This window comes from Ammodytes marinus, assembly GCF_949987685.1.
Source record: "Ammodytes marinus genome assembly, chromosome: 3".
NCBI lineage: Eukaryota > Metazoa > Chordata > Actinopteri > Uranoscopiformes > Ammodytidae > Ammodytes > Ammodytes marinus.
Window position 1 is genome coordinate 28002069 of NC_137232.1, and position 15187 is coordinate 28017255.

Consider the following 15187-nt stretch of genomic DNA (forward strand, 5'->3'; position numbering starts at 1 on the left):
AAAATTAGTATTCGGAGCTTAAATTTGTATTCGGAGCGTCGTTTTTTTTTTTTTTTTTTTTTTTTTTTAATAATTTTTTTTTTTTTTTTTTACATTTTTTTTGCAAGAAGCTAGTACTGCAATATAATGTCATCAAATAATTTTATATTTGGATATAAAAGTTAGTAATATTGTAGTAGTAGTAGTATTGCTCATTTAGGAGGATATTACATCACTAAGTGTCATAGCGCATCAATTACTTCACCTCCGAGCGCGTAAATCTTCAACAAAATATGCAGATACTGTCAAAATTGGTTCCAGGGAGTATATAGGGATTATTAACGTTTATAAAAAAAAAAAAATTCGCTCGGAAAAACCAACGAATATTCGAAGCCTGAAAAATGGTATTCGGGCCAGCTCTAATTTCCCAACAATGTTTAGCATCAAAGCTCTTCCAACTATTTTATTTAACATTCTCCTCTGGCGTGTCGGATCAGACAATTCAGTTACTCCTTGCCATCTACAGTATATGATGTAAAGATCACTTGACACTTAGTCTGGCTTGACCACTTCAGCCAGCGTCTATTAAGCGCTGGCGTCGGCAAACAACGCTACGCCTCCATTGGCTGCTTCCCGGGGTTAGCCCCGCCGTAGATGATTGTGATTGGTTTAAAGAAATAAAAACAGGCCAGCCCAGTTTCCCCCCGAATAGACGGCTCTAAACGGAGTGCTTCCAGACCATACTACTTGCTGTAGTTTGGTCTGGCTTTGCGAGACTACTTGACACTTAACCCAGTTAGCAAAATAAAAGCAACCCATTTATAAAACGTATGAAAACTATCTAGCCCTTCCGGATAAGGTTGTAAGCTCATAAGGAGCACACAACGTACTTTTGTGGATCTAAAGTGATTGCATTTCATGTATTAACAATGCAGTGCGATTTAAATTGAGCTATTTAAAATGATTGCTGCAGTTTGTTTATTGTCATTCATGTAAAAAGAAAGCCTCCGCATAACAAAAAAAAAAAATAACAATGCTTGGCACATTCCATTCTCTGGAATGTGACCATAAATATAAATAGTTAAACATAAATTAGCACCAATCATTCTAACCAAACATGACTCCCACGAGTAAGTGTGGTGGAAGGAAACTAAATGATGGCCACAGCTTATAGCCCTCCCCCTGCCCCCCCAGCTCCTGTTCATTCCACGCCCGTCATTGAGTTCCACCACAAACCACTCTCAAACTGTCCAGTCAGCTGTGCCAGTCACTGACAGCTATTGCACATGTAGGAGGAAAGGTGATTTTTCAAAGTGATGAAAACGTCACTTTCCCCAGCCGTAAATCCACAAAGTGAGCAGAAAGCAAAAACTTACTCACTGCCAGCTTAAAGTTTATATCATGCATCAATTCTATCCAGGCATCTGGTGTTAGACAACCCACTGATGGAGGGTGGAATGTTCAATCACAGTCATTGATTGCATTGCTGGGGTCACCAGGAGTGACCATGCACTTACAAATTGGACTGTGTTACAATTTGCATGTCACATTCAAAAAATATTGAAACATAAAAGGAAGGAATACTGATCAGCTGGCTGCAGATAAGCAAAAAGTAAGTTTCCCCACTCTCGCTCTGTCTCCCCATTTAAACTCTATACTATCAAATAAAGCTTGAAAATGCAAAAAAACAGTTGTCTTTGATGTTAAGAGAGGTTGATGAAAGGAAAAGGATTGTCAAGCCTTATTTTTCAACACTGGTTGAAAAGGGGGGAAGGGAAGGAATTCCTGTAACATTTTTTGCAAAAAGCAAAATGGTTTGCTGGATTTAACAAGTTGAGAACGATTTGCAGTAAAATACTAAGTCAAAGTCAGTAGTAGCAGTGGTCAAAATACACTCATCCAGCAGGAGCAAACCAACTGATTTGCATTTTGCACACACCTTGTTCATTCCTCTGGTGCAGATGCAGCAGGTATACTGGCAGAGCAGGTGGCTGTAGTTGTTGTGTAAAGTGACTCGAAGACATGGGGCAACGTGAGGTGACTACATGCAAGTCTTCAATGACAATATTTATTTGAGGTCAGCTTGGTAAACTTCAGAAGGTTCCTTGGCATATTCATAAGCATGAATGCATTTTAATTTCTAGACACACAAGGCCTGATGTAGAATAAATATACAATTGTATATAGCTCTCTCTCATGACATCAAGAAGATAAGAGGAATTGGGTAGTCAACACATACTTGTTGAGAGGTGCGGGTGCCAGAACATTCTGTTGACCCAAAGCCTTGTTTCCACTATTTTTGGGACCCTTTTGTTTGGGTACCAACCCGTCCCAAAAGGATGGAGCTACACCCTGAAGTTTGTTGATTGGTCGAAGAGAATAAATTTCGCTTTAAGCTGTGCGTAGTCACCTCGGAAAGAGTGAAACTATCGGTTTATTGTGTGGGTTTTTTTCAACTTCATTGAGTTAATACGCCGCTCTACCAAGTAAGGGTGCAGTCTGCGGTGGAAACGCAAGCCAGAGCTAGCGTTACCATGCTGACTCGAACCACTCAGTGGAAATGAGGCATTACAGACAAACTGACTTTACCATTTATAGACCCATTTTTAACCAAGGTTCAAACTGTTGCGTCAAAATCCTGCCATGTGATAGTCATACTCATTAATCATAAGGCACAGGGCGACTGAATGCATGCCCTCCAACAACAAGCACGTGAAACCCAAGGACAACTATATTCATTGGACGGAAAATTGGCCTGAAGCAACGCTGGACAATGCAGGGAGTATTTTGGGTTGGAAATGACGAATGTGCAATCATAGAAGGTATTGTGGTGGAGGTAAGGCCCGTCATGGAACAGTGGCGAGGCAACACCAGAAGCCTAAATCAACAGTTGAAAAAGCACCACGTGAGGCGACATGATGAGTGTACATCCAAAAACTCAGGTAAACTCAGGTTAACATCATCATACACTATAGAAAATTAAAACGCAAATCAAAATCTTGACATCTTTCAGTCATGTCATGGTTTGCATTCTATGAGTATGACAGATCACACAAATTACCAAAAATATTGAGTAAATGTATTCTCTATTCTGCAAACGATCTATCAACACATTAGAAAAGTCCCATGTGTGAACATTTCACAGATAAGGGACAAGCGAGCTGGATGGAGCACAAACAGCAGCTTGCTGATAGTGAGTGACCGGTCCCTTCTTATGTCCCACTGAGCCGGTCAGTTGTCCCAAGAATTTACAATATGCAAGGCATACATTAAACATTGGATTTAAAAGACAAACTCCAGGGTAGTGCCACAAGGGGTAAGTGTATGCAGCACAAAGCCATCTAAGGATGAAAGGAATCATGAATACTCTAAACTGAACAGCAGCATAAAGAGACTAATGAGATCATTTGACCACATTGGAGGAGGGGTATGTTAAAAGAATCAAATAATAATCCAGACAATTCTGACACTATCAAACTAAGAGCAAATTAATCTGAAATAATATGGGTCAGAGATAATCTGGGGGAAAATGAATTTAATCATCACAGTCCATCAGTATCTTCAAAATAGAAAACTGACATCAGGAACAGGAAATGCCATTAATCTAACTCGTTTCCAATATTAGAGCACATCAAAATGAAATAAATTACCAGGAGAAGAGAAGGGAATCCACCCACCCCTTTTCATCATAGATGAATGGACAGAGGTGTAAGTGGGTCAAGTGATGTGTAGAGATATTGCTCTCATTTTTCATTTTGAGATGAAAATAATCTGGGCTCAGTACCTGAATATGGGCTTCACCTCATAGAAGGCTTCTTTGTGGACTGAAGACAAGAGATTTGGTATAGAAGGAAGCTGTTTTGATGCTGCACTGAGAGCGCTTGACAGAGCAGTGTGATAAAGTGCACAATAAAGGCATATTTAGGCACTGGTGTGTGGATGGAGGAGTTGGTAGCCTATTGATTTAGGCGTTTTGGGAAGTGCAATTGCAGTGCATCTCCTCCTGAAGGGATCAACCAATGATGTTACCAATGTAATTAGGTTTCATATACTAGGTGTCAAGGCCAAAGGCGGGAATAGTGATAATCCCTAACATGCTTGTGTTTTGGAGTATGCTGCAAGTAAACCACCCAGGCATGCTTTGGTGAAAAAGCTAAACATGCAAACTTTGCAGGTTTGATCACAGCACTTCCCTGCTGTGAGGTGACAGTGCTAACCTCTGATATACCAGGCCACTGTTTAGGCAGCTGCTGTTGTGTGGGTTCGAATAATTATCACTTTAACGGCTGGATCACATTGACTGCTTAATACTTGCACCAGGATGTCTCATTAACTTACAGCATGTGATTGTGGATGTCTGAAGTGAAAGTGAAGGTATACAGGCACTAAGGACAGGAGGTGGACTGGACCCCACAGTGAAGAGTGCATACCTAATAGAATGAACTGTATGAGGCAGCCCAGATGAAAACATCAGTGTGGATACCAAATTTCAAAGCAATCCATCCAAAGGTTTTCTAATCATTCAACTTAAACCACAAATTCTTATCTATTAAGTCAGTAGGATTCATCCTCTCTGAAATATGAACTTCTATAAAAAGGCTGCGTAGTAGGATATACATAATGCAATGTGCCTAACCCAATACTGAAGTGTCAATGGCATAATAATAATAATAATAATAATAATAATAATAATAATAATAATAATAATAATAATAATAATAATAATAATAATAATAATAATAATAATAATAATAATAATAATAATAATATATTCTAGTCATGATCACCACTCAGAATTGGCCCAAAGCACTAACCAAGAAGAAAAACGTTACATTCGTGGAGCGGGAAAATGGTCTAGCAACGTTAGACAATTTAGGGATTATTTTGGGTTTGAGACGGCAAAAGAAGGTATTAAGCAAGGCCTGCGTGGGACAGTCACCACATCATGAGTCAACAATACTAACCCGAATCACCACATGAAAAAGCAGCTATATGAGAAGTGTACGGACAAAAGGTCAAGTGAAAGTGATGATGCTCCAGCCTCGTCTGGTAAACAAAAAAAACTATGTCAGGGTCATTTACGATGAAAACGCGCTCACAAAAGCACTGTGAGGTAACTGACAACACAAAGAACTTGCTTCAGACATGGTGTAATAACACTGTGACACAGTGAATATTGAACTGAAGCTTGATTTTATTTCAATTGTATCCAAAATCAAATCACAATATTTGTCAAAAAGATTGTGATACGATATTGTCCAAAAATTGTTTAACCCTCTTAAAATGAGGGTCAATCGAAACATGCTAAGAATGCAATTGCAACTTTATAATAAGAAGTGACTATTTACTACATGGATTGAAATGAAGCAGGTTATGATTTACTTGCTGAAAACCTGCATTTTCTGACATTTGTTTCTGGATCTACAAAGACACAATGTACTGTTGGTAAGTTAGAGAGAGAGGGGCAGCCTGGACGAAAGGGATGGGGAATGGGCGCTATATGCTTCCTTTGTTAAACCAACGTGATTATCTTGTTGGGGTTATAACCATCAATGTGCAACATCTGGATCCTATCTTCAATCTAATAATTTTTTTTTTTTTTTTTTGGTAAAATGTTTTAATTATTTTATTTAAATGTTGTATTTTTATCCATGTTTTAAATCTGTTCCTTTTTTGTATTTGTATTCTTTATTTGATTTTAACCCTGTGAAGCACCTTGAGTGGCCCTGTGCCTGAAATGTGCTTTATAAATAAAATTGCCTTGCCTAATAGGAAAAGGTGTCTATTTAAAAAGAGCCTTATATCATCAATTTAATTCGAATGTAATGTTCCTTCACACTGATAATCAAAGCTTTGATAACAAGGAGATCTAAGCTTTAAGCTCACATGTCCAGCCCACCTGGCATATCAGCTGCTATTATTGAAAATCCTGCTTCGGCTTTCCAAGCATATAATTGTTAATTTGCCAGAATGTTCATCAAATGGTCCATGCATTTGGTAATGGAGGAGTGAAATGTAGGCAGTTATTTCTGGATGTTTTTCAGATGATGGCTTTATAAGATGGTCAATATAGTATGTACTGTGCAAAAGTTGTATGCAGGTGTGAAAAAATGCTGTAAACTAAGAATGCTTTCAAATAATAATTGTTCATTTTTATCAATTTAAAAAAAATGCTAAGTGAGAGAACAAAGTAGTTCTACTGGATAAGCAAGGTCTCTCCCAGCAAAAAAAATTCAAAGCAGACTGGGGTTTCAAGATGTGCTGCTTTTGTGAGGAAGCACAGAGAAACGGGCAACGTTGAGGATCGTATAGATGCAGTGGTTGGCCAAAGAAAATTGAAAAACACATCAAGCTTATTTCCCTTTCGAAATCGGAAGAAGTCCAACAGTGCCATCTGCTCAGAACTGGCAGAAACCAGTGGGGCCAAGGTACACTCATCTACTGTCTGGACACGGTTTTTCAAAAGTGGTCTTCATGGAGGGTTGCAGGCAAAAAGCCATACATTGGAAATGGAAACAAGGTCAAACAACTCAACTTTGCACGAAAACATGAGTGAAATTTTAAATATTTGACTGTCGCAGAAGGCAGGTTGTTCGCCTAAGGGCTGGAGAGTGGTACAATAATGAGTGTCTGCAGGCAACAGTGAAGCATGGTGGTGGAGGCTCTTGCAAGTTTCTACAAATGGAGTTGACGATTTGGTCAGGATTAATGACAACAGTAGATGGATATACCTGGTTGACTGGGTCCCACTGGTTTCTGCCGGTTCTGAGCTGATAGCACAGCTGGATTTAGATTTCTCTAATGTTAATTTACTGCACTTTGTTAATTTATTAAAATAAACTATTAAAACTTCTGTTTTTGAAAGCATTCTTAGTTTACAGCATTTCTTTACACCTGCCTTACACTTTTGCACATTTTTGTTAAAGAGTGTTAAGGCAACACATACAACCACTAATTATCAGAGCGCATAGTTGAATCTACAGTATTTTATCCACAAAATGCCTGTCACAGAAAGGGGCATGATAATTCACAGTGGCACATTCTGCCAATTCATCACTACAGTTAAGATGCAAGATATACAGGATGTTTCATAGGAGAGAGTATTGGGATGATTTCAATTATTCCTTTAGGCGTTCTAAAGTTGTTATCTCTGTACTATTTTGATTACATAAACATGTGTCTCTTAATGGCACATGCCTGTAGTGCTGGCTGGCAGAACATTTTGCAGCTATACTTTCAAAAACCCTTGAGTGTGCACCTTTAGTTTCCTGTACTTCAACCTGGGACAACACTTTCTAAATCCATTTGCTATAATAATCCAATGTCCCCTGCTGTCTGCTGTGAGGCTTAAGCAGATCTAAAGTATGGCAGAAAGGGTTTTGTCTGGACCCTCCAGGACAGCCCGTCTGTTATAGGGTTGAGAGAAAAGTATTATGGGGTTGGTTCCTAATCACAAGTGATACTGTGTACTAGTGCTGATACTGTGGCCTGGAAAGCAAACAGCTGACAAAGACATCCGTGGCATGCAGGGACATGGTGGGAACCATTGTTGTGGGCAAATGGACAACTGACTCAATTGGCTTAGTTCACTCCCAGCTTCTCGGTTTGACCATGTTTCATGGCCAAAAGAGAAAGTGGTTGGACTAGTATGTTTTATCAAGATGCCATCTGTGTGTGTCTGCATGAGGGCTCCTCACCACCATCTGTATGTTGACATCACACCACGTTCTGGCCTCGACTGTGACTGCTGTCTGAGCCCGGGAGGCAGGCCCAGAAGAGCAGGTGCCACCAAGGTAAAGTTGGCTTTCTTATAGGGAAACTGAGCTTTCTCCTTATATGAACACTTGATTTTTATTTCTATTACAAGTATGGCAACAAAATATGTCCCTAGTAGTGAGGGAATGGTAAATACTAACATTTTGGAAAACACTCATCATGAAACAACCTGAAAGGCCACATTCTTTCTCCAGTTAAGACAATGACATGATAACATTACACACTTCTCACATATAAGAGGTGAGGCAGTGAAGATACGAAAATTCTTATTTTCTTTTACTCAAATGTACTTTACCTCAGCACATTACAGAAGTCAATGCAGGAACTCTGTGGTGGTGGGTCTCAAGTGGTGGGAATATTGCCAAGAATGAAAGAAAAACAAACAGACTTGTTATCCAATCAAGGAAGTATTCCTGCCTTTTTTCACCAGGGGAGCCGAGCTTTGACAAAATAACCGTGCGTCCACCTCCCAGTTTGTCTGACAGTGGACTTTAAAGAGAGCTCAAGTTGCAAACTTGCTAAAGACAGCGTACCAAAGCATCCAGTGTTCCTATGAGGGTTAAATAGCTATTATTAGCCTGGAACGTTTTACCTGCACAAGTATATTGAGGCAAATACACAAATACACACAGAAAAACATGAATATAAGCTGGCAAAATGTGTTCTTTGATGGCTTGAAACTGTTGACTCAAAGACGCAGACTAAGTGTGTGATATCACATGCAGATAAAGAGCGGAGTTGTCCCCTGGTCTTGTATAACAAGTTATTTTCAACATTGTATCCAATCTTCCATCTCCAACCTATGACTATATTTATTTCGTATTAATTAAGCTTGTTCTCTTGGACATGGTGAAGCAAAGCTCCATTTTGGGTTTGTCCATCATTGATTGTGTGCTTGGATCTGTTTTTTTTTTAAAGAAGCATTTTCTAGTAATTTACATTTCCACGATTCCTTCCACACATTTACTTCATCAACTCTAAACCAATCACAGAATCAGACCAACTCATAAAACTGTGACATGGATTTGACCCCAAGAGTTGCTATTAAGTGTTCCAATACAGCTCTACTAGCCCCGTCGAAAACGGTAAGGAAGGTAAGGAAAGGAAAAGTGGTTGCAGTAGTATGAAAGCAGCGTGACGTCAAGTACTGGGAACATTTTAGTCCTCTTCTGAGTAATGGCTGCCATGTACAAAGCCTTGAACCCATTTTCAAATTCTGAAATTCAGTTGAGTAAGCCATGACTGTTGCATTAAACATTTGCTTTTGCTTCACAGAGTGGAACTACAATGGAAATCCGTTTTTTAATGTGGCTGCTACAAATGAATAGCGAACACTTTCAGAAGCGTGCCAGCTCTTCTTGGAGGTCCATTATCTTTGCTGGGGATAGGCACAGCAGATGAGTTCATGTGTGTGTGAGTGAGTGAGTGAGTGAGTGAGTGAGTGAGTGAGTGAGTGAGTGAGTGAGTGAGTGAGTGAGTGAGTGAGTGAGTGAGTGAGTGAGTGAGTGAGTGAGTGAGTGAGTGAGTGAGTGAGTGAGTGAGTGAGTGAGAGATGGCTGGACCTCACCGCTTCAGGGAGGCCAATAATAACAACAACAGATATTTTTTGTACCCAAAGTCCATCTAGCTGAATCTGCAAAGCTTTGACAGATGTGTTTTGTGAAATTAACAAATATCTTACTCGTACAGTGCATCTTCTGTAGGATGAGTGTTGCTTTTAGATTGCTATTTAAGGATGCAGTATATCACACAGTGGCAGTTATATAAGCAAGGCAAAGTGGAATGAATGGAACACAGAATCAATACAAATGGACAATAGGGTCAGCTATTGTATGAAACTCTGCATGGCATGCAACTACTTTCTAATCAGCAGCACTGTATACTGTATGCAATTTAAGAGGTAGAGAGAAGAAATGGTTTGAAAGCTCTACAATGTATTCACACATTTGTGTGTGTGAAAAAGAGTTGCGAACCAATAAGTGGACTACTGCTATGTCTTCACAGTACACTGCATTCCTATCTACTGACCTATTATATCTCCCTCCATTCTCCCTTTAGTCTCCTCTAATAACATTTTCAAGGATGTATTTTAAAGCACTTTTCAAACAGGGCCAACTAGCGATTCCAGCATGGCTGCACAACACCTTACCCATATCCCGGTCCAATTATGGTTAAGGTATGTAAACATATATACTATGTCAGTATTTATTTTCCATCCAACCTCAAAATGTCCACCTTTGTATAATTTTCTCAAAGTCCCGCAGCTGAAACTGGAGCCATCTGAACGTCAGGAGAAGTAATGTTGACTTTCTCACGTGGCACACAATATGAGTTACAAATGTCATGACCTGAAAACATTTTCATGGAGATGGCCGCCCCTCAGGACAGAAGGCCAGCTTACCATGCAGAAGCGCATACTAAGCTGTACTGTGCAAGCCAAAAAGAAGTGAAAAAACTCAGTATTCAGCACTATCCATTCCAAGAACCTCCGACTCATTTATAGATGCTGCAATAAAAAAGGGATTCAAAAAAAGAAACTAGCCTTGCATATTCAGTTTTATAGTCTTGACTCATCCCTCTTTTGAAAGTCTGACCAAACAGGTTATAATCCCTTAAAAAGTAAGTATTTACATGCCTAGAGGATGTTAATAATGCCATTTGTCAACTCTGGAAGCCTTACCAAAAACAAATAAGTGTTAGCTGTTTTTAACTGGAGGTGGAGCAGTGACAGATGGGGAAGTGTTAACACAGTCAAGACGGATCTCACAGTTAGAGACCATGCACCAAATGGATCCTCTTAAATGGACAATGTTTTGAGATGATGTAACCCCGTATACTAGATTTAAAATGTATGCAATTCTGGAGAATCATTTGTCAAAATCACTTTGTCAAAATCAGTGAATATTTCCTTATTTTCCGATTTGCTACCTGTATGTACTCTGTGTGCAGGGTGCACTGAAAAAAAAAATCTTAATATACAGCATAGGGTCTGTAAACTGGCTTGTTGCTAGCTACTATGCCCCCCTACTCTTTGTTTACATACCCGTTTACAGAGCCTAGGCTGTGCATTTACACCACAACAGATTTTTTTTCAGCGTAAAAACAGTACGAACAGGAAGCTGATTTTGACATAGTTATTTTGACAACATTGTCCAGAATCTCTGACTCCACATTTAACTCCTGCAGATAGAATCACACCAGCCTACATACAGTACATGAAATAAGTCATCAGATCTTGACAATTATTTCTTGGAATACCGACATAGCAGCTACATCTAAGTAATACAAATTTTCTAGTAATATACTACTAGCCTATATAATACTCAAGAAAAAAATAACGGCATAGATTGTGCAAGTAACTGACAAGAGTGCTATGCTTGAGCAGGGTTCGACATAACGTATAGCCCGATGGCCCGGGGCCAGTAAAATCATATGCAGGGCAAGTTGATTGGCCAGTCACTGTCCCGCCCGGGCCAGTGACTGCCCGGGCCAGTGACTGGCCAATCACAGTTCAGTATCTTTTTGTAGACTACATCATGGTTCATTGAAATGCGCGTTGAGAGTCGGAATGAAAGCAGTGTTTATTTAAGACTCAATATAATAAACCTAATATAAAATATATTTTTTAATGAAAGGCCAGTGGACAACCGATGCGTGGGTGATTTGACAGGCGGGGCAACAAGCGGGTGCACTCTCGCTCCGTTGGCAGAGCTGCCTACCGTCCGCCTGCGAGTCGACAAATCAATCGACTTGCTTTGCCCCCTTTCTTTCTTCCCACAGCAGAGGTTCAGGTGCAGAAAATTATAACTGCGCTTTCCCTTTAGCTGCCGCCATTATGTTACAGTATTTGCATGCAAGCCCCAATGGTAATACAAATGAAAGGCTTTATTTAAACGCTGTGACTGCGTCTCCGGTGATTGTGTCGGTTGTAGACAGAAACCAACGGAGGGACTCCGCTCACTGTACAGTTCCTATAGTCGCGCAGTTTGGCACTGTGTTTTCAGGCTCGAGACATTCAATCAGATCGCGGAAGTCTTTCCCATTGAAATCGCTAACGGGGGGAATATCCCCGGTTATTATTTTAGCCACAAACCACAGTTCATCTGCGCGACGGCTCACTCGCTGGCGAGATCACACGGTGAAACGCTGCTATGCTCGGACGAAGGCATTGTGTGTTTCTAAGGTGATTTAACGTCATAGTCTTAGACGAGCGTTTAGCATTATGCTGCATATTTTGCACTGCATTGTTTTTTATCAATAGTTTGAAAAAATGGTCCCACACTGGACTCTTATGTGAAGCTGACATTTCATGGAGAAGTGACACTCGCTGCGCGCTCACGACCAGACGTGAACTCGTATACGGTGAAATCTCCCATTAAAAAAACGGCATAACCCCCTGATTTTCGGATTTCTATTCTATTTTTAAAGTCAACTTGAGCGCAAGTGGAAAACCGGTCATTCGGTCATTCACATCCCTAATGCATAGAGAAAGTAATAAAAACAGCCTACCACACCACAAAGAATGATCAGACCTTCATCTCTTTTTTTTTTTTATGTTTGAACATGACTTCTGCAGGTGAACTATTCATTAAACTGCCCAAATTCAAGAATAAAAACAACCATCAAACTACTGGACTTTAAAATACTGGCCCACTCTTTCAACATACTTTCAGTTGTAGGCTTCAAATTCAATATGTTTGCCTGGTTTTATATTATGTGTATGAGCAATATCAACATTTCATATAATTAACTAAAAGAAAAATAACCAAATCTAAAGGGAATATATATACTGTTACAGTATAGATATTCCCTTTACATCTGGTTATTTTCTTTATTTTTCTAATACAGGTATTATAATGATTGACACTAAATTATGAAGAAAAAAAAGTGTGTGCAGGGCCAGTGAAAATATACAAGGGGCCAGTAAAACTCGGATCCACTGGCCCGGCGGGCCAGTAGGAAAAAAAAGTTATGTTGAACCCTGTTGAGTAAACAAAGGCTGCAATACGGAAGGGGAAATCTACCTTAAGCCTCTGAGGCTTTACTTGCATTGATTATGCCTTCTTTACCTGTATGCATTATTTTGAATTTGCGATCACATAAACTGAGTGAGGATGCGCAGCTCGGCTGTGTGAATCGATCCATTCCAGTGTGACCGAAAGGGAAAACCCTCGCTCTCATGGGACACAACGTCATGGGCGTGTCCCACGTCTTTGGGTGCAAATGAGACCACCAGTGAGCAGCAGTGGGATAATAAGGCTACTGAGTTTAAACCATTGGAAAAAAAACAGATAATACAGTTGAATGGGCCTGAGGAAAAAGCCAAAAGATCAATCATGTATCATGTCAATGGTAAACCTACTCTGGCTTGTATTTGACTGTGGGCACGGTGCAGGAATGTTAGCTGGCGTTACCATGGTACAAACACTCTAATTAACGAGACACACAAACACTTTTTGACATGTGGCAGTGAGGTGTTCAAACGAAAAAGAAAGAACAAGTCTGAAAGAACAAAACTGTGGAAAAAATTGTCCTATGTCAAAGGTAAATGTGTTTCTTCTCAAACAAACACTTAAAACACTCACCTGTCTGAGGTCTGCTACCACTTTCCTCTGAGGTATGGAGATAGCTTTGAGGTCAGCAATTTAAAGTTAAGACTTTATCTTCTGCTGCTTTTCTTCGCCCCGGTAAAAAGAAAAAGAAAAATGCCCACCGTCGCCGAGAGTCAGCGGGGTAAAAGGTAACGTGGGAGAGAGGTGGGTGGCCCGGTAAACGCTGACAGAGACGAAGTTTTTTTAACCGAAAACAAAGGAGCAAAAGAGCCGGGTCGGTGAGTGCAGGCGGCGGTGTGGCTAAAATAAGTCCCGTCTTATATTTTCAGTTACTCCGTCTTGTGTGGTGTAGGCTACCCTCTGAAGGTAAAGCGAGGGCTACTTCTTCGCTTCTTGGGCAGCGACACACAGGCTCCACCACCGGCAGAGTAATTCAATGTAGTGAGTGGTGGGAGGAGTGTGACGGTGGTTTTTTATCTGCAGCCCTCCTGTACAGTGAGAGTGAGAGCGTCACCAAGCTGACTTTACTCCCGTTGCTGCGCGTTCATGTCCTATCGGAAAAAACAGCAGGCCCCGGTGTTTTGTGCAGTCCTACAAACTTAAACCCGTTCGGTTTGTTTTATTTTATAGGAATTACCTAAATTCAGCTATATTAGAGGATGTTAATGAGATCTAAAATGTCCCTAAGTACTGACAACTTTGATAAATTGATCCTGCTGAACGACGTTTCGCCTGTCTAAAGTTCCCTAACTGATCGAAAATTCCGATTTGACCTGAACGCAACAACGTGCAAATAGTAGGCTATTTCAGCCAAAATGCATTGTATCAGTCTGTGTGTTATCTTCACAGCATTGATATATTATATAGATACTTCAAAGACTTTAGGGCATGAAAAGCTATGTTTGTTTGTAAAGTTGAGTGTTTGTTTTTTTCCACACCCACACCCACAAATAGGCCTACATCTCATACGATATCCACAAGGGAAATAATCAAACATAAACTACTCCCTAAAGGGGTCTTGGCCCCTACACACTCAATGTTGTGCCAGGTTCAGACTTAGTCACCACTATCGTATTGACACATAGGCTACCGATGACTCATTAGACGAAACTGATCTATTGATTCTTGCCACAAGGACACCATCTGCATTCACGGTCAGAGTCATTCGTAATCGACCAACTGATTGCCGCGGTGGTAGGCCTAGTTGACCTCTTGTATCCGGAAAATGATTTTCAGAAATTAGATCACAGAAAATGTGTGTGCCTCGCAAAATCCTTTAGTTGTTGCTAATTCAATCAATACTGGTATCAGATAGCTACTATACATTTTAAATACAATATAATACATTGAAACCATCAAGTAGGCCTAACACATTTTACTGACTGCATAGTTTAACCTAATGGGCCATCTCATTAAGTTGGAAATCCAGACAGTGCTGTGCTGTCCTAAAGGGGCATCTCGGAATATTACCAGAAAAGATGTTTTATTAGCCCAGTAACTCCTGATTAGATAGAGTGATTTTCCCAGAAAGCACAACATCAGTGAACGTTATTTTTAAAGCTTTAAAACCTGTTACATCGGGCCACACACATTATAAGGTTACATGTTTTAGTTAAATGTTTTTTTTGATGACCCTATCCACCTCTCATCAGTTTATCTGTTATCCAGTATATGTAAATACCTTTATGCTTTTTTCTGTACCAAAGCTCCAGGGAGGGACATATTGTGTAAAGATAGCACACTGAAACTTACTCAGAATGTGATTATGGTCCTCCACGATGACAGGAGGTCAGCAGGTCTCCAGGGTGTAAACTCATCATCAGTAGATACAGATACAGTGTTTGAAGCATTATATTATATTCAGATCAATTGCATTTGAT

The 15187-nt window shown here is 40.0% G+C and overlaps 1 protein-coding gene across 2 annotated transcripts in view; it reads right to left on the reverse strand.

Annotated features, from left to right (window-relative positions):
• Window positions 1-13730, reverse strand: part of gdpd5b (glycerophosphodiester phosphodiesterase domain containing 5b) — a 50863-nt gene extending 37133 nt beyond the window's left edge. For both annotated transcript variants that reach the window (XR_013844802.1, XM_080025099.1), the window contains exon 1: window positions 13341-13730. The gene's annotated coding sequence lies outside the window, so the exon portion shown is untranslated. The remainder of the gene's footprint in view (window positions 1-13340) is intronic.
• Window positions 13731-15187: the final 1457 nt, after the last annotated feature.